Here is a 26,921-nt window from a genome sequence, read left to right on the forward strand (position 1 = left end):
CATTACTCCTCGTTCTGTCATCTGCTACCATTGAGAACAGTCTAGAGCCATCCTCTTTGGAACCCCCTTTCAGGTAGTTGAAAGCAGCTATCAAATCCCCCCTCATTCTTCTCTTCTGCAGGCTAAACAATCCCAGCTCCCTCAGCCTCTCCTCATAAGTCATGTGTTCTAGACCCCTAATCATTTTTGTTGCCCTTCGCTGGACTCTCTCCAATTTATCCACATCCTTCTTGTAGTGTGGGGCCCAAAACTGGACACAGTACTCCAGATGAGGCCTCACCAATGTCGAATAGAGGGGGACGATCACGTCCCTCGATCTGCTCGCTATGCCCCTACTTATACATCCCAAAATGCCATTGGCCTTCTTGGCAAGAAGGGCACACTGCTGACTCATATCCAGCTTCTCGTCCACTGTCACCCCTAGGTCCTTTTCCGCAGAACTGCTGCCTAGCCATTCGGTCCCTAGTCTGTAGCGGTGCATTGGATTCTTCCGTCCTAAGTGCAGGACCCTGCACTTATCCTTATTGAACCTCATCAGATTTCTTTTGGCCCAATCCTCCAATTTGTCTAGGTCCTTCTGTATCCTATCCCTCCCCTCCAGCGTATCTACCACTCCTCCCAGTTTAGTATCGTCCGCAAATTTGCTGAGAGTGCAATCCACACCATCCTCCAGATCATTTATGAAGATATTGAACAAAACCGGCCCCAGGACCGACCCCTGGGGCACTCCACTTGACACCGGCTGCCAACTAGACATGGAGCCATTGATCACTACCCGTTGAGCCCGACAATCTAGCCAGCTTTCTACCCACCCTATAGTGCATTCATCCAGCCCATACTTCCTTAACTTGCTGACAAGAATACTGTGGGAGACCGTGTCAAAAGCTTTGCTAAAGTCAAGAAACAATACATCCACTGCTTTCCCTTCATCCACAGAACCAGTAATCTCATGATAAAAGGCGATTAGATTAGTCAGGCATGACCTTCCCTTGGTGAATCCATGCTGGCTGTTCCTGATCACTTTCCTCTCATGCAAGTACTTCAAGATTGATTCCTTGAGGACCTGCTCCATGATTTTTCCAGGGACTGAGGTGAGGCTGACTGGCCTGTAGTTCCCAGGATCCTCCTTCTTCCCTTTTTTAAAGATTGGCACTACATTAGCCTTTTTCCAGTCATCCGGGACTTCCCCGGTTCGCCACGAGTTTTCAAAGATAATGGCCAATGGCTCTGCAATCACAGCCGCCAATTCCTTCAGCACTCTCGGATGCAACTCGTCCGGCCCCATGGACTTGTGCACGTCCAGCTTTTCTAAATAGTCCCTAACCACCTCTATCTCCACAGAGGGCTGGCCATCTCTTCCCCATTTTGTGATGCCCAGCGTAGCAGTCTGGGAGCTGACCTTGTTAGTGAAAACAGAGGCAAAAAAAGCATTGAGTACATTAGCTTTTTCCACATCCTCTGTCACTAGGTTGCCTCCCTCATTCAGTAAGGGTCCCACACTTTCCTTGGCTTTCTTCTTGTTGCCAACATACCTGAAGAAACCCTTCTTGTTACTCTTAACATCTCTCGCTAGCTGCAGCTCCAGGTGCGATTTGGCCCTCCTGATTTCATTCCTACATGCCCGAGCAATATTTTTATACTCTTCCCTGGTCATATGTCCAAGCTTCCACTTCTTGTAAGCTTCTTTTTTATGTTTAAGATCCGCTAGGATTTCACCGTTAAGCCAAGCTGGTCGCCTGCCATATTTACTATTCTTTCGACTCATTGGGATGGTTTGTCCCTGTAACCTCAACAGGGATTCCTTGAAATACAGCCAGCTCTCCTGGACTCCTTTCCCCTTCAAGTTAGTCCCCCAGGGGATCCTGGCCATCCGTTCCCTGAGGGAGTCGAAGTCTGCTTTCCTGAAGTCCAGGGTCCGTATCCTGCTGCTTACCTTTCTTCCCTGCGTCAGGATCCTGAACTCAACCAACTCATGGTCACTGCCTCCCAGATTCCCATCCACTTTTGCTTCCCCCACTAATTCTACCCGGTTTGTGAGCAGCAGGTCAAGAAAAGCGCCCCCCCTAGTTGGCTCCTCTAGCACTTGCACCAGGAAATTGTCCCCTACGCTTTCCAAAAACTTCCTGGATTGTCTATGCACCGCAGTATTGCTTTCCCAGCAGATATCAGGAAAATTAAAGTCACCCATGAGAATCAGGGCATGCGATCTAGTAGCTTCCGTGAGGTGCCGGAAGAAAGCCTCATCTACCTCATCCCCCTGGTCCATTTATTCTTTTACATACGGACTGTCCGGTTTGGCCAATGTACAATGCAGAGGGGCATTGCCGGCACATGATGGCATATATCACATTGGTAGACATGCAGGTGAATGAGCCTCTGATGGTGCGGCTGATGTGGTTGGGTCCTCTGATGGTGTCACTAGAGTAGATATGGGGACAGAGTAGGCAACGAGGTTTACTACAGGGATTGGTTCCTGGGTTAGTGTTTCTGTGGTGTGGTGTGTAGCTGCTGGTGAGTATTTAAGAGTTTTTAGAGGCATCCCATTGAAATCAGCAGGACTCCCTGTGGGTGCCTGTGTTTGATCAGACCGCAGGATAGGGGCTCCCAGCAGCATTAAAGTATGGAATTCTCTCTGTGTAGCAAGTGTCAGTGTGTGGTACAGTAAACTTCTCAGAATCTGGACTCTGTGACACCTGATCTAGTTTTTAAATGACCATTTGTTTTAAAAGATTGTATGACTGAACTCATATTCGAAATAGCTCCTTTGGTTTTTTTTTTTTTTTGGTTTTTTTTTGTCTATCTGCATTAGGGAAATATGAATAAGTGATGAAGTGAGATCATTTGCAAAGAGAATTAACACTTGGGGAACTAAAAATATTTTTAAAGGGCTCTGGGAATAATCCCATCTCTTCAATTAGGAGAGATGTCTTTTAATAGCTTCATAATAGTAATTTTAATGAATTCACTAAAAGAATGGAGAAGAGGTTATGAAAAATTCATGCATTTGATTTAGCTCTGGTGTGGATCATTCCCCTAACACATTCACCCGTTGTGCTTCAGTTCTGAGCACATTCATTTGAGAGTGTGGTTGCATTTTTTGGCACATTCTGGCTAAACCTTGTTTTAACAATCCTCAAATTTGTATAGTGTTCATCTCTGATTATTAATTGAGGTATCGAGTAGATTCTGTCCACAGTACCCAGTTAACAGTACCAGCATATGGTATTTCTTTGTAGATGTCCAATGAAAGGGATAACATGATTTTATCATTAACATTCTCTATCACTAAGGCAAAATGTATAGAGCAGAATAAGATGCTTCTGTACCATCTAAAATCATAAATAACAATGAAATACTAGAAAGCAAACGGACTGGAAACCTTTATGTTCTTTTAATGGATTTTTGTGTTTGTAATATTTTATACTATCTCAAATATAATTCAATTCTATGCATTTTTTAGACTGCAGAGCACAGAACACAAAAGGAAGGCATGTATGCAATTTTTGTTCTGGAACTTCTGTGTTGAGTTGTGCTGAGCAATGCTTCCTTTCCCTATGCCTCTCTTGGTCTAGGAGCTATATATTTTAAAAAACATAATAAACACAAGGTGCTGGAAGGCAGAACAAGAAATTTAAAAAAATCTCAGCACTGTGTTATCAATGTAAAGCAACAGTGATGTTACCATAGAGATAGAAGTAGGCTAATGAGCTACTCACACTGCATGCCAATTAACAACTCCAACTCCTCAACCTGACTTTAAATTGCTGCAGGAATCATTTTTATACAAATGGCTCAGGTTATCAAAATGAATTACAAATGGTATCTAAGGAGTCATAGTTCTTGTGGTTTCATTAATCTCAGATTTTTTTTTTTAAATCACTCATGAAAAGCTTGATCGTATATTGCAAGGTGTGTAGCATGCCAGCTGAGGAGCAAATGCATAAATCTGGAGTAATGCTGAAGACTTCAGTGGAGTCAGTCTGGTATGACAGGGGTGCCACTGGCAGAATCTGGCTTTCTTTGAGGAGATATCAGGTTTTAACAGTCATGTCACTGTGTTATCTTTTAGGATTATCTTCAGATGTAACAGCTGGTGTGGTACATCTCAATGAACAAAATCTTCAATCTGATGTAAAATCATCATTTAACACAGTATGAAACAGATTCTCATTTAAACTAAGGCCCCTTTACACCACTTACGGCCATGTTTTAAATTATGATTCTACATCACTGAGAGCTAGAATGGTGTAAAGGGGCTTTAGTGTAAATGAGAACCTGGCTTTATATTATGAATATAGTGACACATACCTGCAATGTCACATGCAATACATCTTGTTGAATAAAAGCCTTTTATCTTTATCTTTTCCTTTGGCACCAGTGGCCTTTCCTCTAATATCAATTCTCAGTAAGGCAGTTGTATAAAGTGAGTGACACTATTTCAGACAATTGCGGCCATTAAAGGTGGCAACACTCTGTTAGGTCATTCTAGTCATTTCCCTAGCAATGCAGGATTCTTGCTTACGTTATGTATTCCACTGTTTAGTGCAGTCTGGTTTTCAACATCTCAACCAATGGGGCTTTCACTTGGGAGATTATCCCATAATCGAATAGATCTCAATAGGGGTGGGGAGTTGAAATCACTTTTGCTGAAGGAGGTGGCCCTAGGAGAAGGACAACTCCACAATGTTCCTCTCAATGCATGATCCCCAAAATATTCTCTGGGGCAGGGATATTATCCACTCACCAGAACAGGCAGGGGGTTGGCCCATAAAACACCATAGTTTTCCCATGATCTGTGGGGATCTTGGAGGTTTACCAGCAGCATAGAGTCTCCTGTTCTCCCCCATTCCCTGGACGTCCCGATTCATTGGACTTCCCTGCTCATTGCTGCCCCTGGAAGGAACCATCCCTTTAAGTTTTTCAGCATGGACGGGACTCAGTACACATTAATGCAGAAGTATACGTTTTAGGAGAAAGAGCTCAATCATTTATACAACGATTAGCCATGACATCAATCTGCATCAAAACATCTGACTGAAGAAAATGTCATTCCTATTGACTCAGCGCCTAAGACGTCTTTTACTCTATAAACTAATTGGCCTTATTCTGACATACTTTGTATGGAATAATGTCTCCCACTGTGTGGTAGCAGTTCTCTCCTTGACAGGGCCACAATAGTTGAAATGTTCTGAACCGATCTGGCTGGTTGAGTCCTTTATTCAGAACCGCATCTTTTCTTCTCTTGTAATTCTAGAGTAACCCCGCAGGGCAGTAAAAGGAAAGGAGGTCTGACACAAAGGAAGCCTTTGAGTAACTCAGCCTCAGCACTGATCATGTGTAATTCATAGCCATTCTGTACCCACTGTATTTTGCATATGAAAAGTGAACAGTCTACACACGACCTATTGTATTTATGTAATTTACTGAGACACGCAAAATGCCATATCCTCCCAGCCCTGACCCCAACAACACATGCTTTTAAAATAATGTTGTTTTATGTTTGACACTTGAGCCCCATCTACTCTTGAGAGCTGAACCATTGCAAAGATAAGTGTTGCAGCTCAGTGTTTCTAGCAATCTTTAAACTGCATTGAGGTCTGTCTACACAGCCAGCCTGTTTTCTGTAAATAGTTCAGAGGTGTGATGTTGTGTATAAGAAAGATGACCATTTGTATCATTATTGCTACCACTGTTATACAACAAATCTTGTCCAAATGTATCATGTAAGGTGTCAATGGAAAAGTTATGATTTTCTAAGTATGATGATCCTGTTTATATTCATGTACTACCTTTGTATCAGAAGTTATTAATATTGGCTATGTACTCATATCTTACATGTGTTGTATTCCTGGGTGACACCCCTAGATATTTGTCTAATGAAAATTCTATGTGTTGATGGCCCATCAAGGACACTCAGCTCTAACAACGGGCCATTGAATAAACTCATCCAGCAGACAGCTCTTCCTGAGGAGCCCATGACCTCCTTCTGTGAGTCAGCAAACCATGTAAGGACATGTAATATGCTCATCTGGCCCTGGACTCCATCTTGGGCCAATAACTTTCCACAAACAGGGGCTGTGAGCTTTGTTTGGGGGACAGTAAATCTCCATACACATGGCAGAGGATGTAAAAGACCCCTGAGATATCTCCATTTTGTCTTCATTTTCTGCTTCATTTCTCTGACTGGATTTCTAAGAAGGAAACTTTGAACAAGGACTGATGACCCCCAATCTGTTTGGATGATTCCAGAGAGACTTCTGCAAACCAGCAGTTTGTTCCATTACTGCTACAAACCTGATATAAGGACTTTGCAATCACTTGTATGGATATGATTCCTTAACCATTTATATCTCTCTTCTCTTCTTTTATTATTAAATTGTTAGTTCGATTACTAAGAATTGGTGGACAGAATGATATTTGGGTAAGATCTGAGATTCATATTGACCTGGGAATATGTGATCCTTTGCCATTAGAAAGAACCTCACATATGGTGAAATAGGTTTTCAATACCTCTCACTATCTTAGACTTGGTTGTTTGGATGGGAACCATGGGCTGGAATGCCTAGAAAGGACTGTATTTGGCTTCATATTGATCAGTGGGATACTGCAGAAACACTTTTATTACTAGCCTGGTGAATCTAATTATAGTGTAAACCATCAACTTTGGGGACTGTCTGCCTTATTTCTTGCAGACTGCCAGAAGTATGGCATTCTCAGTGTGGCCCATTCCAGGCACCTGGTCACAAGAGGTTAACTGTGCCATTGCCAAACTGACATTTTCCTTTTCTCTTGTGCAGCCCTCGGGGATCTAGACACAAGGAAGGTGGAAGCCAGGGTCCCGAAGGAGGACATCCCTACGGGTCACTCCATCTGATCCTGCCCGTTGCCATACCAATTCTCCCTAGCTCTGTGTCTTTGTATGCTTTCAGTGCAGTGCCTCTTCAGTGTTATCTTCTTCTGATCTCAGGAGCTTGGAAGATGCGGCAGAGGAAGTTGCCTAACAGCAACATTCCGATATGTCTTATAAACATGATGGCATGTGTATGTCTGAGGCCTCATGATCCTGGGTACCCCCAGGAAGCACCTCACCATTGTGACATTCTCCTGGTGTTATCTGGACTGGTGATCTGCTAGGTCACTCCAATCGTCGACTCTGGGAGACAGTCTTACCCTGCTGTGCTGTGAGAACCCCCATTCCTGGGCTGTTAACGCACAGCCTCTAGCATGTAAGATGCTCCCAGTTATGTGAGTGAGTACTTTTGGCCAGCTGCTGCTTGGATTGTGCAACTAAATGACAATAGCCAATATCTCCAGTCCCAGACACAATCCTAGGAACCTCGGTCTTGCAGTGTCCAGTTATGCCCGCTGGATGCTGCAAGCTTATATGAGTTCGTCAATTTAACAAAGAAATTGATATGTACCAGGCTTGTTATCCCAAAGGGAGTCTCTGACACGCTTCAAACCAAATGCACTGCATCAGGTAGAATAAATAAACAGATTTATTAACTACAAAAGATAGATTTTAAGTGATTATAAGTCAAAGCACAACAAGTCAGATTTGGTCAAATGAAATAAAAGCAAAACACATTCTAAACTGATCTTAACACTTTCAACTCCCTTACAAACTTAGATGCTTCTCACCACAGGCTGGCTGGTTGCCCTTCGGCCACACTCTCCTCTTTGATCAGTGCTTCAGTCACTTGGTGGTGGTGTCTATAGATGGAGGTGGAAGACAGAGCCAGCACGGCACACGTCTCTCCCTTTTATCATGTTCTTTCTTCCCTCTTGGCTTTGCCCCCCCCGCTTCAGGGTCAGGTGAGCAGTACCTCATCGTAGTCCCAAACTGACCAAGGGAAGAGGGGTGACTCACTCAAGAGTCCAACAGATCCTTTGTTGCTGCCTAGGCCAGTGTCCTTTGTTCCTGTGAGGCTGGGTTGGGTTTGTCCCATACATGCCCTGATAAGGTGTGAACTGCCTCTCTGTTCTTGGAGAGTTTTTGCCTGGGCTTGTTTTAAGCCATGAGGACATATTTTCAGCCTCATAACTGTATCCATGAAATTACAACCTATAACATTACTATAACAACATGAGTCTTCTGAAGACACTCGACATGACAAACTTTGCACTGGATACCACACAATCATATGGTAAGGATGAACATAGGGGTGCAGGGTGTTCCCCTGAGATACGGAGTGTCACAGCCACCACTTGCCCTTAGGGTGAGGAAGTCTTGTCTGTCAGTCAGTTCCCTGACACCACCAGCCTCCAGCAACACAAGCACTTTCCTCTTAGCCCATGCAGGCTCCACTGCCACCCAGCAGGTTAGCAATAGGCACACACCAACCCCTGAGTTCTCTGAGCAACTGCCTGCAGTATCCAGCTCTTGATCCACTGGATACTCACAGAATTTCCAGATCTGCTGTTCCCAAAGGAACAGTACACCATAGCTGACCAGTTACACCATGGAACACAACTCTGCTTAATACACAACTCTTAGATTTGTTCATAGATAAAGCAATTATAAACTTATTTAACAAAGAACAGAGATTCAAATGATAGGAAGCAGAAATACTGGAAATCAAATCAAATCATAACACTCAGACCAGAGTCTAGACTTAACCAACAAGATACCCTCCTGCCTAATGAAGTTTATCTTACCCAAAGTTCTTCTCCCAATATTTAACAGCCTGGTTGCCTGTGATCCTTTTTCATGAAGCTAATCCACTGTCAGCTTACTGCCGACGTAAAGGATCTAGAGTCGGTCTCTGAACCTACCGTTATAGTCCAAAAATCCATTGTCTTCACTTGCAGATAGGCTAACCCCTGCTTTCTGGGTTTTCATCTCCCCTGGAGACTTTACAATCACTAAATTAGTATTTTGCTTAGATTGTGAATAGGCATTCATTGTGAAGTACACAATGCTCAATTTATATGTAGACAGACTGATAGATAAACATCTTCAGCCTGAAAGAAAATTTTTATCAACTTCTGGTGACTGGCTCCAACTTACAGAGCTGAAAAATATAATTTTAAGTATATACACGTAACTCTTCACATATTATCCAGCCATACGTATTGTGACAATTATGATGATCAAGTGACACAGGCTTTCTGCAGAGACTGTAATGACACTCTGGTGAATGAGTATGCAGATACCACATCCAGAGGAACCCCGTAACTCTTATGCACCTCGTGTCCTCTGCCAATTGGCACGAAGAAATCCTTTGGTCATTGTGTGTTTGTAGCAGAGACTAATCTCATAAGAATATTTGGGAGGGGTGGTGACAGACAGGATGAAAATATGGGAGATCAGCAACTGCTCAAAGGGGAACATTAACAAGATAGTTTAAATAGTAGAAAGAATAATTAATTAGTACCTCGATTTTACATAGCACTCAGTATGGTGGCAGGACTCATTAGGCCTGAGTCTCCACTAACTTACACCCATGTAAATCAGGAGCAATGCCACTCTGGTCAGTGGAATTGGCCCAGTGTAAATTGAAGGGGTAATCACTCCGGTCCATTTATTTTCATTCTTGGTCCCCCTCCACCCCACCTCCTCTTTTTGGGTGTATCGCTGTTTCAGCTCTTTTACATGAAAGGTGTTGTTCTCCTTGGAGATTCTCCTTCTCACTTAAAAACAGCTTAGCCTGCTGCTGAATGATTTCCATTACATGGGGGAATATTTCAGTGGGACAGAGCAGTTCCTGTGTCATCACCCATCAACCAGCACCCAAGGAAGAGGATGTTACTGGAAAAGGTTCAGAAAAGGGTAACAAAAATGATTAGGGGTATGGAACAGCTGCCACATGAGGAGAGATTAATAAGACTGGGACTTTTCAGCTTGGAAAAGAGATGACTAAGGGGGGATATGATAGAGGTTTATAAAATCATAACTGGTGTGGAGAAAGTAAATAAGAACGTATTAGTTATTCCTTCTCATAACACAAGAACTAGGGGTCACCAAATGAAATTAATAGACACAGATTTAAAACAAACAAAAGAAAGTATTTTTTCACACAATGCACAGTCAACCTATGGAACTCCTTGCCAGAGGATGTTGTGAAGACCAAGACTATAACAGGGTTCAAAAAAGAACTAGATAAGTTCATGGAGGATAGGTCCATCAATGGCTATTAGCCAGGATGGACAGGGATAATGTCCCTAACCTCTGTTTGCCAGAAGTTGGGAATAGGCGACAGGATGGATCACTTGACGATTACCTGTTCATCCCCTCTGGGGCACCTGGCATTGGCCACAGTCAGAAGACAGGATACTGGGTTAGAAAGACCTTTGGTCTGACCCAGTATGGCCGCTCTTATGTTCTTAAAGTGTGGCATGGTTGGGGCTCGCTTATGCCCTGGATTCCAGAATGGTCCATTGGGACCATTGGCAGCTGCAATAAATTTAGATTCAGGAGTGGAATAGTCCCTGAATGGCTTTGGGATCAGGGTAGTGCAAAGGCTTAATGACATCTTTGCACCATCTGCTCCCCTCTACCTACCTACCCACCCACCCAAGCTGCACTGAATGCTCCTTGGCATACCTCAGAACCTGGGCATTTCTCTTACTTGCAGTCCAGGTGCTTACTTCAGCACTGAAGTACCAAGATCCTCTAGGCCTTAGGTGCTGACTGGGAGTTGAGGGTGCTCATACTCAGTAAACAGTTGGCATCTCACAGCATCAGTCCCTTGATTTCAGCATAATTCATTTTTGCATTGTCCTTTCAGTCATCTAAGTATAGATGGAAGTATTGTAAAAATATTTGTCTTTATGCTGCGGAACTGAGGCAGCACATGCCAGAGATATGACTCAGTAAAGACATTCAATTTTACAGCAGAGCAGTCGAAACGTGGTAATGATTAACCTGGATGATTTTTAAAATAAACAACCAGTTTTGTCCAGGTCAGCCTCTGAGGGGCTCTCTCCCTATAACAAGTCACCAACTGTCCCTGCTTTTCCGGGAATGACAAATAGTGTAGCAGACACCCTTTACATACTGCACCTGGATCTATACAGATTTGAGGTAGTGGATTGGTGTGAGATTTGACATGAGGAATTTGAAGGCATAATTCTTGCAGCTTACTTTGACACATCATAAACCTACTTTGATAGCGTGGGGACATGTTCTCCCTAGTGCAAAAAAAAAAAAAAAAATGGAAAAGAGAAAATAGGCAGAAGTCAAACTGCCCAGTATGAAATATTGACAGCTCATATCCAGTTTGGGACATATAAGGTGAGGCATGAAATTTTCTTTCTGGATTTTTTTCAGTTTCATATTGAAAAGCTTTTCGAAGAAACATATTGTTCTGTCAGCCAGGAAATACTGTACAGGGGCTTGCAGAAATGATTGGTGATCAATAGTGTAATGAATCCCAATTGTAACACTTATAAAGATTATGGGCACTCATGGTAGCATCTTTTAGAGTACTTACGATACAACTTATTTTATTATTTACTAATTAAATAAGTTTTTCAGTACTCAGTTTACAGATGGGTAAACTGTGGGGGACAGACTCAGTAAAGGTCACACAGATTAATACCAGACAACAACAAAACTAAGACATCCTAATTCACAGTCCCCTGACTTTAACCACTAGATTTATTTCTTCCCTTTCAATCAGCATATTTACAATGTATATCTTCCTTGTTCTAATGTAAATACTATTTTAAAAGCATTTTATGTGTCAGTAGCTACTTGACCCTAGAAGATTACTTGCAAATATTTTGTCACCTCCTTTTAAAAAAAGAAAATGGAAAGTCCCAGGATTTACGGGGTAAATATTAACCACCAGCATTAAGGTTTGTGGACTTACTTTTCACATACCTTTGAAAATGGAACTCCCATCCTCCATAGGGAAGTAAGTTATTGAGATGGAAAAGAAAGGTTTCCTTATCTCTTCTGAGTGCTGCTAATTCCATGCATTGCACTTATAAAAGGACTTGATGGTTGCATCACTGAAAGTTATGTAGAACAGACAGAAACAGATTTCCCAAACGAAACGTTCTATTCAATCTGGAAGACTGTTTGCAAGTTATTATGGATGGAAACTTCATTTATAATGAATTTTCATGTCTTCTATGAGTATTACTTACAGCCCAGAAGACATTAAATTTGACAAGTATATGAAGAAGCTATAGGCTAGCGCAGAATTGGATTTTCTAAAAAATAATCTTCCATAAACTCTGTAAACCTCCTTTAGTTATAAAAATACTTTAAGGGCTCAATTCTTCCAGGTGCTGTGGGGCACTTTGGCCCATAGCCAGTAAAGCACTTAAGCATGTAGTTAAACATGTGATTAGTCTCATTGACATCAATAAAACTACTCATATCCTTAGAGTTAAGTGCATGCTTACATGCTCTGCTAACTCAGGGCCAGAATGTTCAGCACCTTGCAGGATTGAGCGCTAAATTACATCAGGCCAATTGCAGAAGTCAATTAAGTTACTCCAGATTTATGCCAGTGGCAGTGAAATAAAAATCTTTGTTTTACTGTATTTGTTTGTGAAGAAGTACCATACAGTAGGCTGAGAGTTATTAAGGTATTAGCAATGGGCCTAATTATAGAACCAGATGTTGACCTGTTAGTTCTGATAATTACCTACAATGGAATTCAAGCAGTTATAAATGGAGATTACTTACCTGCAACTGGAAGTTCTTTGAGATGTATGGGCTCTATCTGTATTCCACACATGGTTATGCCTGCATGCCATGCGCCCCTGTCCAGAGATTCTTAACAAGCAGTGTCCATTGGTCCACACATGTGCAGTTGCTCTCCTCATGCTCCAGACCAAGAGCATAAGAGGCAGTGTAAACCAATCCCTTTCCAGTTCTTCTTCTTACCACAAATCCAATTGGATCTGAAGCAGAAGGGATGGAGGTGGGTAGCATAGTACATATAGGGACCTCACACCTAGAAGAACTTCCAGTTACAGGTAAGTAACCTTCATTTCTTCTTCAAGTGCTGGTCCCTATGTGTATGGGTGACTGACAAGAAGTATTCAACTGGAGGAGGGGTGAAAGGATGCTGGTAGTAAAGATGCTCGAAGAACTGCAGTCCTCACTACTGCATCTGCAGAGGAGGCCTGAACTAGAGCATAATGTTTTGTCAACATGTGAATGGTACTGCAGATAACCACTCTGCTTGTGTCCAGCATCGGTACTTCCTGTAGAGATGCTGCAGAAGCAGACAGTGCTCTAGTGCAGTGTGCTCATACCCCACCTGGGGGAGGGATACACACTAACTGGTAACGCGTGATGATGCAACCAGACATCCATTTAGAGAGTCTCTGAAAAGATATTGCTTGTTCTCATGACATTTTTGTTCTTGTGAGAAATAGTCTTGGTGATTTTCTGATTGGTTCAGACCTTTGCAGGTAGAATACCAGGGCACATCTGACACCCAGGGAATGAAGTCTTTTCTCTTCAATGGAAATACATGGTTTCGGGAAGAAAACAGGTAAGTGGATAGGTTGGTCAACATGGAATTCAGAAATTACCTTAGTGAGGAATTTAGGATGAAGGGGAAGGGAGACAGTCTCCTTGTGAAAAATGGTACAAAGTGGATCGCCCATGAGTGCTCCCATCTTGTTCACCCTTCCGGCTGAAGTAATAGCAACTAAAAATGCGACTTTCATGGAAAAGTGGGACACATAGCATGTGGCCAAATGGTGGTCTGCTGAGTATTTACAAGATGAGATTGAGGTCCCATTGAGGTGTAGGCTTGACCATTGGCAGAAAGATCCTGAGTAGGCCCTTCCTGAATCTAACTGTTGTTGGGTGTAAAAATGGAATGCCTGTCTACTGGAGGAAAGAAGCACTGATTGCTGCAAGATGGACTTGTTGTGAGCTAATGGAAAGATCCGAGTTCTTCAGTGACAGGAAATAATCTAAAATGACAGGGATATCTGCAGAGTCTGAGGAAGATTGATTGCACTGTGCTCAGGTAGAGAAGCATACCTGTTTAGCTAAGTAACAGTTCCTACTCTGATTAAGAATGGCTTGGACAGCTTCCGCACATGAGCATTCTAGATCTAATGCCCATCCAAAAATCAGGCTATGAGGTGAAATAGGTCTGGACTAGGACCTCTGATTTTGCCATCTTCCTGAGTTAGAAGATCCAGGAAAGGACTGATCCTGAAAGGAGGACGGGCTGACATTCTCAGAAGTTCCAGGAACCAAAAACTATCTGGACCAGGTGAGTGCTATGAGAATGACTAGCCCTGTCATGACGGATCTTTCTTAAGACCTGTGGTGGCAGAAGGATAGGTAGAAAGGCATATCTGAATTGGTGTGTCTGTGATAGCAGGAGTGTGTTGCCCTGGGAGTCATGGCCCATACCTCGTCTGGATCATTACAGGGGAAGTTTCCTCTTAATTTAGGTTCCCACTAGAGAATTCTGAACACCTGGTAGGTATGTGACTTGGATAGTGATGTGGTTTCTGACACACCAATTCCAAAGTATGACCACTTCCAGGCAGAAGGAAAGGGATCTTTCTCCACCCTGCTTTTTACATCAAAGACCATGGTAATATTGTCCAACATCTCATGCCTGGGGATCCAAGTGCCCTGTATAGTGTGATCGTTCAGGTGAGCGCTCCAACCCAGAAAGGATGCGTCTGTTATCGTGGTGGCAGTAGGGGCAGGAGAGTACAAGGGGACTCACACTGGTTCCAGTTTTGACCATGAGATAGGAAAGGTGCGGACTATAGCAGGAATGGTCACTGTAGCATTCGTGTGGTCATTGCCTGGTGAGTAGATGGACTGGAGCCAGGCCTGTACGCAGCACAATTTGGTGAATGGTGTCACAGAAGTACATGGCTTAGTGGAGAAAGGCATACTTTGATGGTAGTTTTTAGTTTGCTAGTAACTTGTGTTATCAGGATGCTCGCTGACTGAAATCTTTCTGTGGGGAAGAAAGCTCTTTCTGAAATTGAGTCTAGGGTCACTCTGATAAAGTTAATTGTCTGTGCGGGGAGTCAAAACAAACATGTCTTTGTTTATGAAGAAAACTAGTGCTGCTAGAAGATGGAGGAGGAACAAAATTGCTGATCTGACCTCATGGTTGGAGAGACCCATTTGGAGCTAGTCATCCAAACAGAGGTGATGCGTGTGTGTGGGGTGTCATGCAGGGTAACATCCCCCCCCCCACGATTGATTGGTCACATGGTATGGCTGGGCCCCCTCCCTGTGGAGAAGCTAAGCTGGGGAGCTGCACCTCAAGGAGCTTTTGCTTTCCAGGAGGGGTGTGACTCAAACTGCTCCCCCACCGCCAGCAGGCACCGGTCATCTATGCATCCAAAGATGGGAAGACTCTGTAGCTGTCATGCCTTATCTGGGCTGCCACTACAGAGAAACCTTTGTGAATATGTTAGTATTGAGTGAATACTTGTGCCTTAGGGTTGGAGGAGAAAGGATTCCTGTGTTATTAAATTTGTCCTCTGGTGTGCCAAAGTCCCTCAGGACAACTGGGCTCGAGAGAAGAGGGGACTGAGGATAAGGGAGGAAGATATCCTTCAGTGAGACATGATTGTCCATATGTCACAGTATTTGGGGCTTTCTGACGGTTGGGATTGATGAGTCCAATGTGTCCTGAGATGTTGCGGGTAGCCAATCCTTAGAAGGGTGTGTCAGTACCACCAAAGAGTTAGCTTCAGCACTCTTGGATGGTGCCCATGGATACTGGTCTTTACGTTTGGGAGCTGGAGCCACCAATGGAACTAATGGATCCTTTTTCTTCCACACTTTATCCTCCTGCCTGGGGATCTTAAGTAGTCCTGAGCCCTTAGGATCAAAGCGTGAAAGCTTGCCTGACCGCGACAGGACCAGGGAGGGATCTCTTCTCTTAGGAACAGACCCAGATGGGGATCTGCCCTGGTAACCACAAGTGCGCCCCTTATTCTCATGCAAAGCCCTGGATGATGAGTCCTTAGGCTTAGCAGCTCTAGGATCCACTCCCAAGCTCGCACTTGTTAGTTGGGGCCAATTGTGCAGAGAGGCTATCCCTGGCCCAGATCAGAGTAAGGTCTCATAACCTTCTCCATAAGGTGTTTTGTCAATCGTAGCTCACAACCTTTGTGTGTTGATGGGAGAAATAAGTGGCAGCTGCTGTATTTTGCAGTTGTGTGTCTCACCCATACAGCAGAGGCAGCATTGATGGTCATCACTCACAAAAGGAGCGAGGAAATTCTTGAACTCTGGGACTCTGGGCATAGCCCCAGACCACGGGGAGGCACTCCCAACCAACATAAAAAACAAGCTATACTAACTATGCTATAAAAATTTCTAACTATGCTAATATAAAAACTATTTACAATATCCATTTACAGACTATAAGAAAGAAGCTGGAGAAATCTGTAGACACAGGATTCCAACTCACACCATATGGAGGTAAGAAGGAACTGGAGAGGCGTCAGCCTGCACTGCCTCTTACACCCTCCATCTGGATGACAAAGAGAGCAACTGCACATGTGCAGGCCAATGGACACTGCTTGTTAAGATTCTCCGGACTTGGGCTCATGGGTAACCATGTGTGGAATATACATAAGGAGCAGCACTTGAAGAAGAGGAAAAATTATTGGCTTAATTGTTTATTTACAAAAAATGTTGCTTTTGTCTTGGATTTGCACCCCACCTTGCAAGCAGGCTTGCTGGTTTATTTTGCTTTGTTTTATCGGTATGAGTGTATTACAATACCAATTCAATGTAAAGTCTTATCCAGGCTAACATAAATCACAAGCCCTATGGACTGCCCTACACTTTGTATCACCCATCAATACCAGGAAGCCACATAAATGTTATTCTTGTTATACTGACATGTCCTACACTTCCAACTGATTTCAATTATTTAGTGCTGTATATGTTACTACTGTACTTTCCATTGTGAACACTAGACATTGCATCTAAGGGTCCAATCTTGCAAACCCTTACATGTGTGAGTAACATTTCTCATGTGAATAGTCCCAAAGAGACACGCTCATGTGTGAATATCAGTGGGATCGATCACTATTCATGCATCATACTTTCCTATTCCTTGTGGTTGTTCTTCTGTATACACCTTTGTGAATTGCTACATCTTTTGCCAAGGACATTAGGCTTGATCCTTCAAGGATTTCAGTGGTAGTTTTGTCTGTGTGAGTATGCCAGGGTTGTACCTTTTAATGATGAGGGCTCTGCAGACTGTGTTCATGCTATCCTAGAGTGTAAAGAAATCAGCTGCTAAACAATGCACAATTTGTCTATCTCCTCCAACAGCAGTTTCCGTTAACATAAAGTTGTTTCCTGATTATAAGATGAGTTTTAATGTATGAAATAACATAGATTTGCTAGGGACATTTTGGACAAAGTTCAAAATGCTGTTAGTGATAAGCCCCTCCATGCTGATCCCCTTTGTCGTGCTTGGAGGGAAGGGGAGCCAGCCATCTCCATGGCACCATTCCCAACTGCAAAGAGATCTCCCTAGTAAAGGAATTTTTGCCTGGGTAGAGATTTTGAGAATTTGGTCCTATGATAACAACCTTTCTTGGGCTATTTTGATAGTTCTGTTTCTACCCAAAATTAGACAGTGTCCAGGTGCGGACACCTTTTAAATAAAAATTAAACAACCTTTTTGGACCACGTCCTGGCTCTGATTGAGATTTGAGGGCTGATTTGGGTTTGGTTTTTATTTTATTCAAACCAGTGTGATCCATTTCCATTTTCAGCCTTTGCTCACACCCAGATACTCCTGTCCCAGTTTGCTCCATGCTTCCCCTGAATACAATGGACATGGAAGATAGCAGTTTGGGGCCCAGATCAATCTGGTATAAGTACATACTGTATTGTTTAACTTCCTCAAACTGACATAAAATCAGGACGCAGACTTTAAATTAAAAGATTAAAACCATTCATTGTATCCCTTCACTCGACTAATTTCACAAGTGAGGCACTTTTTAAAAGATCAGAGGTTGTGAGGCATCAATAATTGCCTGTGTCACCACTATTATTAGAGTGAGTTTGAGCTAAGCAGCTTCTGGGGTGCCTCATGCTAGGCAGCCATCTTAGATTTTCCAAGAGCACCCCAGAATGCATCTAACAAATGTCGTCCTCCTTCCGTCCTGCGACATTTTTAGATTATTTTTTAAAAATATATTTGTGAATGAAAGGGCTCCCGAGAGGGACGAATTAATAGCACTGGCCAAAGCTGTGGTGAAGCTTCATTCCCAATAGCTCTACCAAAGCACCTCAGGCTTCACCTCCAACACAATTGCTGTTCCAGGCCTGCACCTTTTGAGCAAAGTTTGGTAGTCACGCCAAATGATGTGATAGTTTTGTCATGCCAGCAAATGCCCAATAGATATGTGCAGTTTTTCCAATGAACTCCAGGAATTTTGGAACAGGCTCATGAATGGGATGACCAAACTCATTTTAATTTGTGACCTGAAGGACAATTTGGCTTAGTTCTTCAAGAGAAAGGGACAGGTGCATTAAACAGCCAAGACACCGAATTTCTGCCTGGGGATAAGTTTAATTGCTTGTCTAGTGACTTTTCTGATTACATCTTGGATAGAATTATTTTTTCTAAGAATTTGCTAAATAAAATGTTCCCAAACTCCACAGTTCTGAGCCTCTCTCCCTGCAATGTTGACTTCTAACTCCCACTGTAAAATGTTCTTTTGAAGTTTGTTTGCAAACTGTTCCCTAAAGCGCTCTTACCTAGTAGAGGTGGGTTGGATGACTATTAAAGAGTGCCTTTTGTATTGTCGGTCTGGATATAGTGTTGCTGTTTTGTAGTCCAATAAACGTACCAGAAACAGTACAGCTGTTCCAATCGTGGTAAGAGCATGAAAGAGAAAAGAGAATTTTCACAAAATCTCATCCTATAGGAATTGTTTAGATAGCCACAGTATGAACTGTAAGTTTTCAGGGACTTTTCTAAGCATATGAGTATGATACAGTTGAGGGGAGTTTTCAAAGTAGAGGAATAATTTTATGCTTTAATAATGCTTTAGATGGGAAAAGTAAAATATATTACTGTACCCCGATATTCAGAAAATTAAGAGTTTTATGCAGATTTTAAGACTGTATGTAATATATTTCAGGCATATACAGTAAATTATTTCTCTCAGTGCTGAAACAAGTGGCTACACCCATAGTGCAATCAATTTGGCTGGGTTTTGCAAAGATGGCTCAGGGAATTCCGTAGTCAACTCCCTTAGTCCCCAGCCTTCAGCAATATATGCATGGATCTTATCGGGAAAATTAACAGTTGTACATGTTTCCCAGCTGCCTTTTGTAAGTTAGGTCCCCTAATCAACCAGGTCGATAGAGTCCATCAGCTTCCTGGCTTTATAATAAACCTTTCAGACTTTGAAGGCTCATCATGTTTTAAATCAGGTAGGAGCTGCAAATCAGCTCACTTAATCCAGCTCCTGGCAGAGGTACTGTGACAATAATGCAGAAGAGAGATACTGCAGAAATGTTCCAGGTTTCACAGTTTAATCTTGCTCCCTTTCAGGATTTAATAGTGTCTGTGTCTCACTTTGATTCATTTCTCACTCTGCCTCTCCTCCCTTTTCTTCAGTTATTTATTTCAAGAAGTGAGAGACATAACAGAGTTGATCAGACTGAAATCAGATGACAAAACTCCTCCCCTCCCTCAAATAAAGCCCAATTATGAGGAGAGAATCTAACAAATATTTAAACCCACTGTAAAATAAATGAGATAGGGTGGGAGGGGGAAGAAAAAGATGGAGCACACTGAGATACAATGTTGAAAAGGAACCCGGCTATAAGTAATATTTTCCCATTCCATATATAGCCAAGTTTCTTACTGGTATCTGGAGTGCTATTGTGCTGAATTCTCAGCTGCAATCTATTGTATGCTATGTGCAGGGCAGCTAAGAGAGAATTCTCTCTTCTTTGGTCCATTTCCACACTGGCCCTGCTTTAGCCTTGGGGCTGCTCTAAACTACACCAGTTGGCTATGAACTCAAAGAGCTAGCACACTAGTCACGAGTAAGCAGAGCACTGTACACTCTTACATTGGTCCCATTTTCTTCTTCACCTCAAAAGATGAAGATTCTCAGCTGAAATTAACATTTTTAATAAATCCTGAGATCAAACTCTTCCTGATTAAAATTAATAGGTATTAGACTTTTGCTCACAAAAACAAACAAACCAACCCAGCTTTTTTGGACTAGACAAACCAGCAGTCTGAGCAGGTCTGGTAAATCATGTGTTCACAAGTTCCAAATTACAGAAGAGATTGGTTTGGTTTGTTTTTTGGGGGGCAAAATAAGTCTCTCTCTATAAATAGATATACTCACCTTTCAAATGCATAGTTCAAGAAGGTCGAACACGTGAAGATTTAGTGCTACCATTGTGCTAATTCACTCCCTCTGACACATGCCATGAGCTGAGTGTGTTGGCATAAATTCATTACAGCTTATCCTGTAATTATACTTCCCACTATAACTGAAAAAACCCAGCATGTTTTGTCAAGAGCTGCTTTTGTAACATTCCTTAATGACAAACTGAGACAGTATCTGAGGGGAAAAGAATGAGTCAGACTGGAGGCACTTTTTCTACAATCAAAATCTTTAAAGGTCAATGAAGCAAAGCTACCAGGCTAACAGTTTTTGTCAATTTAAAGCTGGGGATTGGGGGTTGCTTTCTCCCCCATTTAGCTGCCTTTAAAGGGAAATTAAAAGGGCATTTTCTAATGTCAGGACTACATTCTTGTAGTGTACCATAGGTACAGGCTGGGTCTACACTACAAACTTTCACCACCTGAGCTATGTCAGTCAGGGGTGTGATGAGTTGTGATCTCCAACCAACATAGCGGTGTCGGCAAAAGCCCCAGTTGTACCAGCAAAATTATGCTTTTATTCGCACAGCTTCTTTCACTCAGGGATCTGAAATCATCTATGCTGGCAAAAGCCGCACTGAGTTGCCAGTGTAAGCTGTGTCTTCATTTGGAGTGCTTTGCTGGTGTATTATACAGCACTCCTAGTGTAGACCTGGCTCTAGTTAGAGTCTCACCCAGCTCCATACCAAATGGAGGTAAATTACAAAATCAAAGGGATTTGCGATGAGCAGGGCAAAGGTCCTTTGCCATTACACTGGTGGAGCAGACCAAGATGAAAAATGCTAGAATTTCCAGTTTCCAAAGCAAAGGCACAAAGCTGTCCATGGAAGTGCCTTCAAGCTGGCAGCAAGAGTGAGCCAGGGTTCAGCTGACAATGAGATTATCCCTCAATTTGTGTGTGTACATCAAATGGGGGTAATTGCACTCCCTCGTCCCCACAACACGACAGAAGCCATGGACACTGGCAGTCCCTGCATTCAGTTGAGCGTGGAATCTGTTCCCTCCATGTACCTGAGCACATGTCATGCCAAGTAGCCAAGGAGAAGGTGGGGTCACAGCCCTGACCTCTGCCACCTGCTCCCATTCACAGTATCCACAGAGCTGGCTACTCTCTGAGTGGACTGTACCACTTCACAGACCAGGAAGCTGGGGGAGGGACTGCGGGTGTTATGCAGAAATGTAACTACATGGCTGCAACAAAGTTGAGGTCAGTATGTACCTGAGCCAAAACCTTTTCTTGACTTCAGTTGGCTTTGGATCTGGCCCTAAGTCTCTTAATGTTACATCTTTGCTCTTCAGCCTTACACAAACAGAATAGAAGAAGTGATAAATGTAACATTAAGGATCAACTTGGGAGATAAATTGTTAATTTGAAACATGTCTCACAGCTAGGGCTAGAGTTGCAAATGCATGCGGATTGACTTAATGAGGCAGTCTGCCTCATCAAAGGAAGCTGCTGAATAAATCTCAGGGTGTTAGCAACACATCACAGTCACATACCCCCAAGAAAAGTTGATGCATGAAAAATGAGTGGGGAAATGCTTGGGCTTGAGTGATCCTGCAGCCCAGAATAAAATGTTTAGGCAGCATCATGCTAAGCTTTTGAAAGACATCTAACTACATTACATACCAATGGACTACTTTACAGAGTGCCAAAATTTAAAACAAATCCCACAGATAGGACACGCTGGATTTTTATGAAGATTGCTTTTGAGCTTTCAATATTTATAATACTTTCTGATATGCATGAAAGAAGCCATACACCTGTTGGGTTAATAATACAAAGTAAGGACAAGGACTACAGATACATCAGGCAATTATACTCAGTGATACGGATGATTTCAGCTTCAAGGAAGGGGATGGCTGACTTAATAAGAAGCCCAGAAAAAGCCAGTTCAGCACTCCAATCAAATTATTTTAATTTGCCAGGACAAGGTCGCTCAGTCATCTATTGAAGAACAGGGCTACCCAGGATGCTATGGGAAATCTGAAATGTAGAACTAATCTCTTGTTGACTGATGGGTATTAGTACATCAGACAAACTTTATTTATGAAACCAGAATTGGGGAGCTGACAAAAGGCCGAGTGGGAGCATGGAGATCGTGAGGTGGGAATAAGTGTCTGGAAAGGATCAAATATTGTGATAAAGAGCCCTGGAGGCCGGTTCTGTCACCAATGCTGTGGAATTAGGTGCCTCGGTGTCTAAGCGGATTTTCATATTAGGGATACAAAGAAGCATGGGCTAAAAGAGAGGTCACTTGAGAGAGAAGCATTATGGGAAAGTAAAACTTCTACCCCCTTAATGGCTCCCCACCAAAGAGCAGGTAAAGTGTTCGTTTTCAGGGAGTGGGTATGTCTCAAGCTGTTTCAGAATCTTCTACCTCCACACCATAATTTGAGTTTGAAAATCTTTTTCCTGTAATTAAACTTTGGGTTGTTGTTTTTTAACAAAGGGAGAGTCAGTTATTTTTATGAGTATTTTCATAGGCTCTGCAATAAGTGTAGAAGGACATCTATTCACAAACCCCTGGCTGGCCCCCTATATAAGATATCTACTATTTTTGTCTGCACCTGAGAGCTACTCTCCCAGTGGAGATAAAGCACCAAGAAGCTACCCAGCATTAGCATCAGTCACAGATGCTACGGAGTCATGCCCTTCCCTTCCTCCAGCCACCTCTCACCCCGTCCTCCTCCCAAGCACACCCCCTACACCCCCATACACCATAGTGGTGTGATTGTTGATGGAGGAAAAAGCCTGACTGCATCCACCACTTTTCCCCTAGTAGACAGCTTCCCTCAGGGGGAGGAGTGAAATTGTCTGCCAGCCACTTTAACCAGTTTATGCCCTTTTTGCAAATGTATAAATGTCTGTTTGGGAGCACAAAGTGGATTTAGTGAAGCAGAGACTCCAGCCCTTATTTTTTCCACTAGAATTTTTCTCTTTCCCGTCTCTGCTCTCCCTGTCTCTCTCTGTATGTGATTTACATTCTCCCTCCCCTCCCCTCTCCTCCCCTCCATTTGTTATCCCATTTATTCAATTAATATCTTCTTCCCTTCTTCTTTTCTCTTTCCTAGTCTTTCCTAATAGATGACAAATAATGATTTTGAGTTACAGCCAAACTTCATACCGCCATTTTAGCATGAGTTCAAAATTATGCAGAACGAATTCACTCATCCAAAACTACTGCTGTTTATTTGAAATATTTGAATCAGTTACATATTTTTACCTCTCTTTCTTTTTCATTTCACCATAGGAAAAACCAGCAGTGTTCATAATACATTGTTTCCATTATTCACTTCTTTTGGGATTAAATTATTATTGTATTACCTTTTAGATGGCGTCACCCTCAAGAGGGCATAATTGTACCCTAATGCAATGGTTTTCAAACATTTTAGGCTGCATACCCCTTTCCAAATAATGTAGTCTACTGCATACCTCTGAGATAGGGTCATAATATACCTATCACTAGATTGCCAAATCTTACTAAATAAAGTGTCTTGTCCACCAGTACAAGACTTTGCCTGTGTATCCCCTGGTGAGAGCTCACGTACCCCTAGGGGTATGTGTACCCCCATTTGAAAATCACTGCCCTAATGCATTTCTTATTTAGTATGTATTCAAACTCTCTTGTCCTACAGAAAACTAGAGGGTTAGTGTTGTGTGTAAGTAATATGGGGATATTCGTAGTCCCTGGCAGATTATGTTTTGGGTTGTGATAAGAGAATAGAAATACATTCAATATAGCTTGTGTCACAGTGGACAGAGTGTTTTTTGGAAGCACTGAAATTGTTGGGGTTTTTGACTGCCAAAGCTATTATCAAACAGGTGATTGCCAGAAATGCTCTGAACCACACCGTTATGTAACCAAAGAGACTGCTCAGAGTTAATCTTTTCAGAAGGAGATAATGATTTGGATTCTTTGGGGAGTGGGTGTGTGGGGTGGAGGAAGATGGAGCGAGTTACAGCTCCTAGAGCATGGGGCCAGTATTGTACATTAGAATAGCTTGAGGGAGGAGAAGCTGTTCCAACTTTCCTATACTGGGGTTAAAGAGGTTGGCACAGCAGCTAATTAAGCAGGCTCCATGCCTACTGAGAGCTCTTTCACAGCAGGGAATCCTCAGGCAGGAAGATATGGCTGCTCTTCATTAAGGAAGCAGGGAATCTGTCACACAGATGTTGAACAATGCATATGAAGAAACATACCTCCATTAGGAAAATGGCTTATCTGCCAATGAATAGGATACACAGAGGTCATTTGCAGACAGTTTGGCAATGTATTTCCATACCATCCGGAGCCTAAATGGATGCAAGTGTTCCTGTATTTTAATTTGTGACATTTTTCATTTTGGAGTAAAAATATACTCAATTGCTCACTATTTATTCCATTTTCCTACAACCTTGTGCAGCACACAGATGACCACGGCAATTCTGCCTGCTTTGAAAACACAGTAAATATTTTTAACTATAGGAAACTAATATGCCTTATAATGCAAGTACAATCAACTGGTGCTTTACATCAGATTTTCACTGTCATAGCATCTGAATAGTGTTGCTGTAACAGAAAATTCCCTTTGTGTGTGTGTGTACTATATAGTCTCAATTAATTATCTTTTTTTTTCTTTTTTCTTTTTAAAGTGAGTGGTAGAGACAAGAGAGTGGCAGAGAAGACACCTCCAAAGAGCTGTAAACCTCTAATGTTTGTTTAGCTCATTTCCTACTATGTATATTTTGAGACATGCACAATTTGGAAGCAAGACCGCAAGATTTTTCTAATGAAATATTGTGCAAGAAGTTTAAACTCCATCTTTTCCCATTGCTTCATTCATTTCACTTCCATCATTCCAACGCTCCACTCTGACTTGCCACGGGCTATTTCAGGCCTAATTCAAATAGAATTGCAAAAATTTTTAAATACCGTTCTTACAAATTTCAGTTTCACTTCTATATGGAACACTGTGGCTACCACCTCTGCTATTAGTAAAGTCTGATGTCTATATGTTAATACAGACTATTCACATTTTCAGTTTTGTACAGCTACAGGTGGGGCAGTGAATAATTCATAGTCTCTCATATCTCTGAATAAAAGTACTGGGAAAATAATTTTGAGCTGAAGTTTGTTAAACTGGCTCTTCCATCGATTGTTAAATTAAAAACATCAGTTAGTGGTGGTGGCAAAGAGTCCTGTGCACCTTATCGACTAACAGACTTATTGGAGCAGAAGCTTTCGTGGGTGAATATCCATTTCGTCGGATTAGTGGTGGGTAATTTTGGGGTTTTTTTTTAAAAGATTTTCCGCCAATTTGTATCTGAATAATCCACCTCTGTAAAGAGGAAATAAAGTGGATTCTGTATCCCTATAGAATTATTGCAGTTCTAATGTATCCTTTTTGGGGAAAATACTCAAGATTTTGAATATTCACTGAGTTCTGAAATTTTCACACCCCACTCCTTCCCTCCTTCTGACGCCAGTGGATAGAGTTCAATCATAGTCACTATTAGTACAGCTGTACTAAAAGTCACACAAGATGAGATTTCTGTAGCAATGGCTGAGGGTCATATTATTAGAGCAATGTTTACCTACTTCTCTAAGGCCTTGTATTTAGCCAGCCATAAATTACTCCTCCCAAAACTAGAGATATGAGCTTTAGCTGTGACTCCATGAAGTGGTCTGCAGCTTACTTGAAGAATTGTACATAGAAGACAGCAACATTGGTTACTCTATAGCATAATTAAGTGCAGACACAGCTGAGCATGAAGTGAGCTGTAGCTCACAAAAGCTTATGCTCAAATAAATTTGTTAGTCTCTAAGGTGCCACAAGTACTCCTTTTCTTTTAATGTATTTCTAATCACTTTTATTCAGTAAGGCTGCAAATACCCTTTGTTCAATCCACTCTATTAATTTACAGTGTCTATATTCAAAACTGCCAATGGGAGTTTGGGCTACAATCTACACAGTTGGAATAAGTTTCATTAATTGTGGGGGGGGGGGGGGAGGAGGGAGAGAGAATTCCTCCAAAAATCTCTTCATTGTTTCTCTTTGCTAATGTAAAAAAAAAAAAAAAATCAGAAGTTGTGAGGTAATCAGTGTGATTTCTTGTTTTAGTTTAAGGATCAAGTGTTCAGTGATGCCTCAGCCTGACCTCTCCACTTGCCCCTGCCACATGCGAATTGTATTTGTGTATGCAAACTGGGTACATTTGTCCAAACGTGGTGAATACACACCAGAAAATTTTGACATGCAAACAGACTGTTTTTAGCCTGGAGTATTGGTTACCCAGCCTTGTGTGATGGGAAAAAGTGGGTGGTTAATGACAATCCTATAGCAAGACCAAATGTACTGTACACACACACACACTTTTGTCAGCCTACGATAAGTGCAACAGGGCTCCCGGGATGCAACCTGGACTAGGGGATTGCTGAGCCCTCCGTCCCACCAATCTGGGGTATCCCTCTTACACTGTGATGCTGTTGCCAAGCTACAAACCTCTGGCAGGTACTGCACTTACACAAACATCCACAGGCAGGGACACACCCAACTGAATTACATGAATGCTTTCCCCAGGCACTCATG

This window comes from Eretmochelys imbricata, chromosome 5 (assembly GCF_965152235.1).
Source record: "Eretmochelys imbricata isolate rEreImb1 chromosome 5, rEreImb1.hap1, whole genome shotgun sequence".
Lineage (NCBI taxonomy): Eukaryota > Metazoa > Chordata > Testudines > Cheloniidae > Eretmochelys > Eretmochelys imbricata.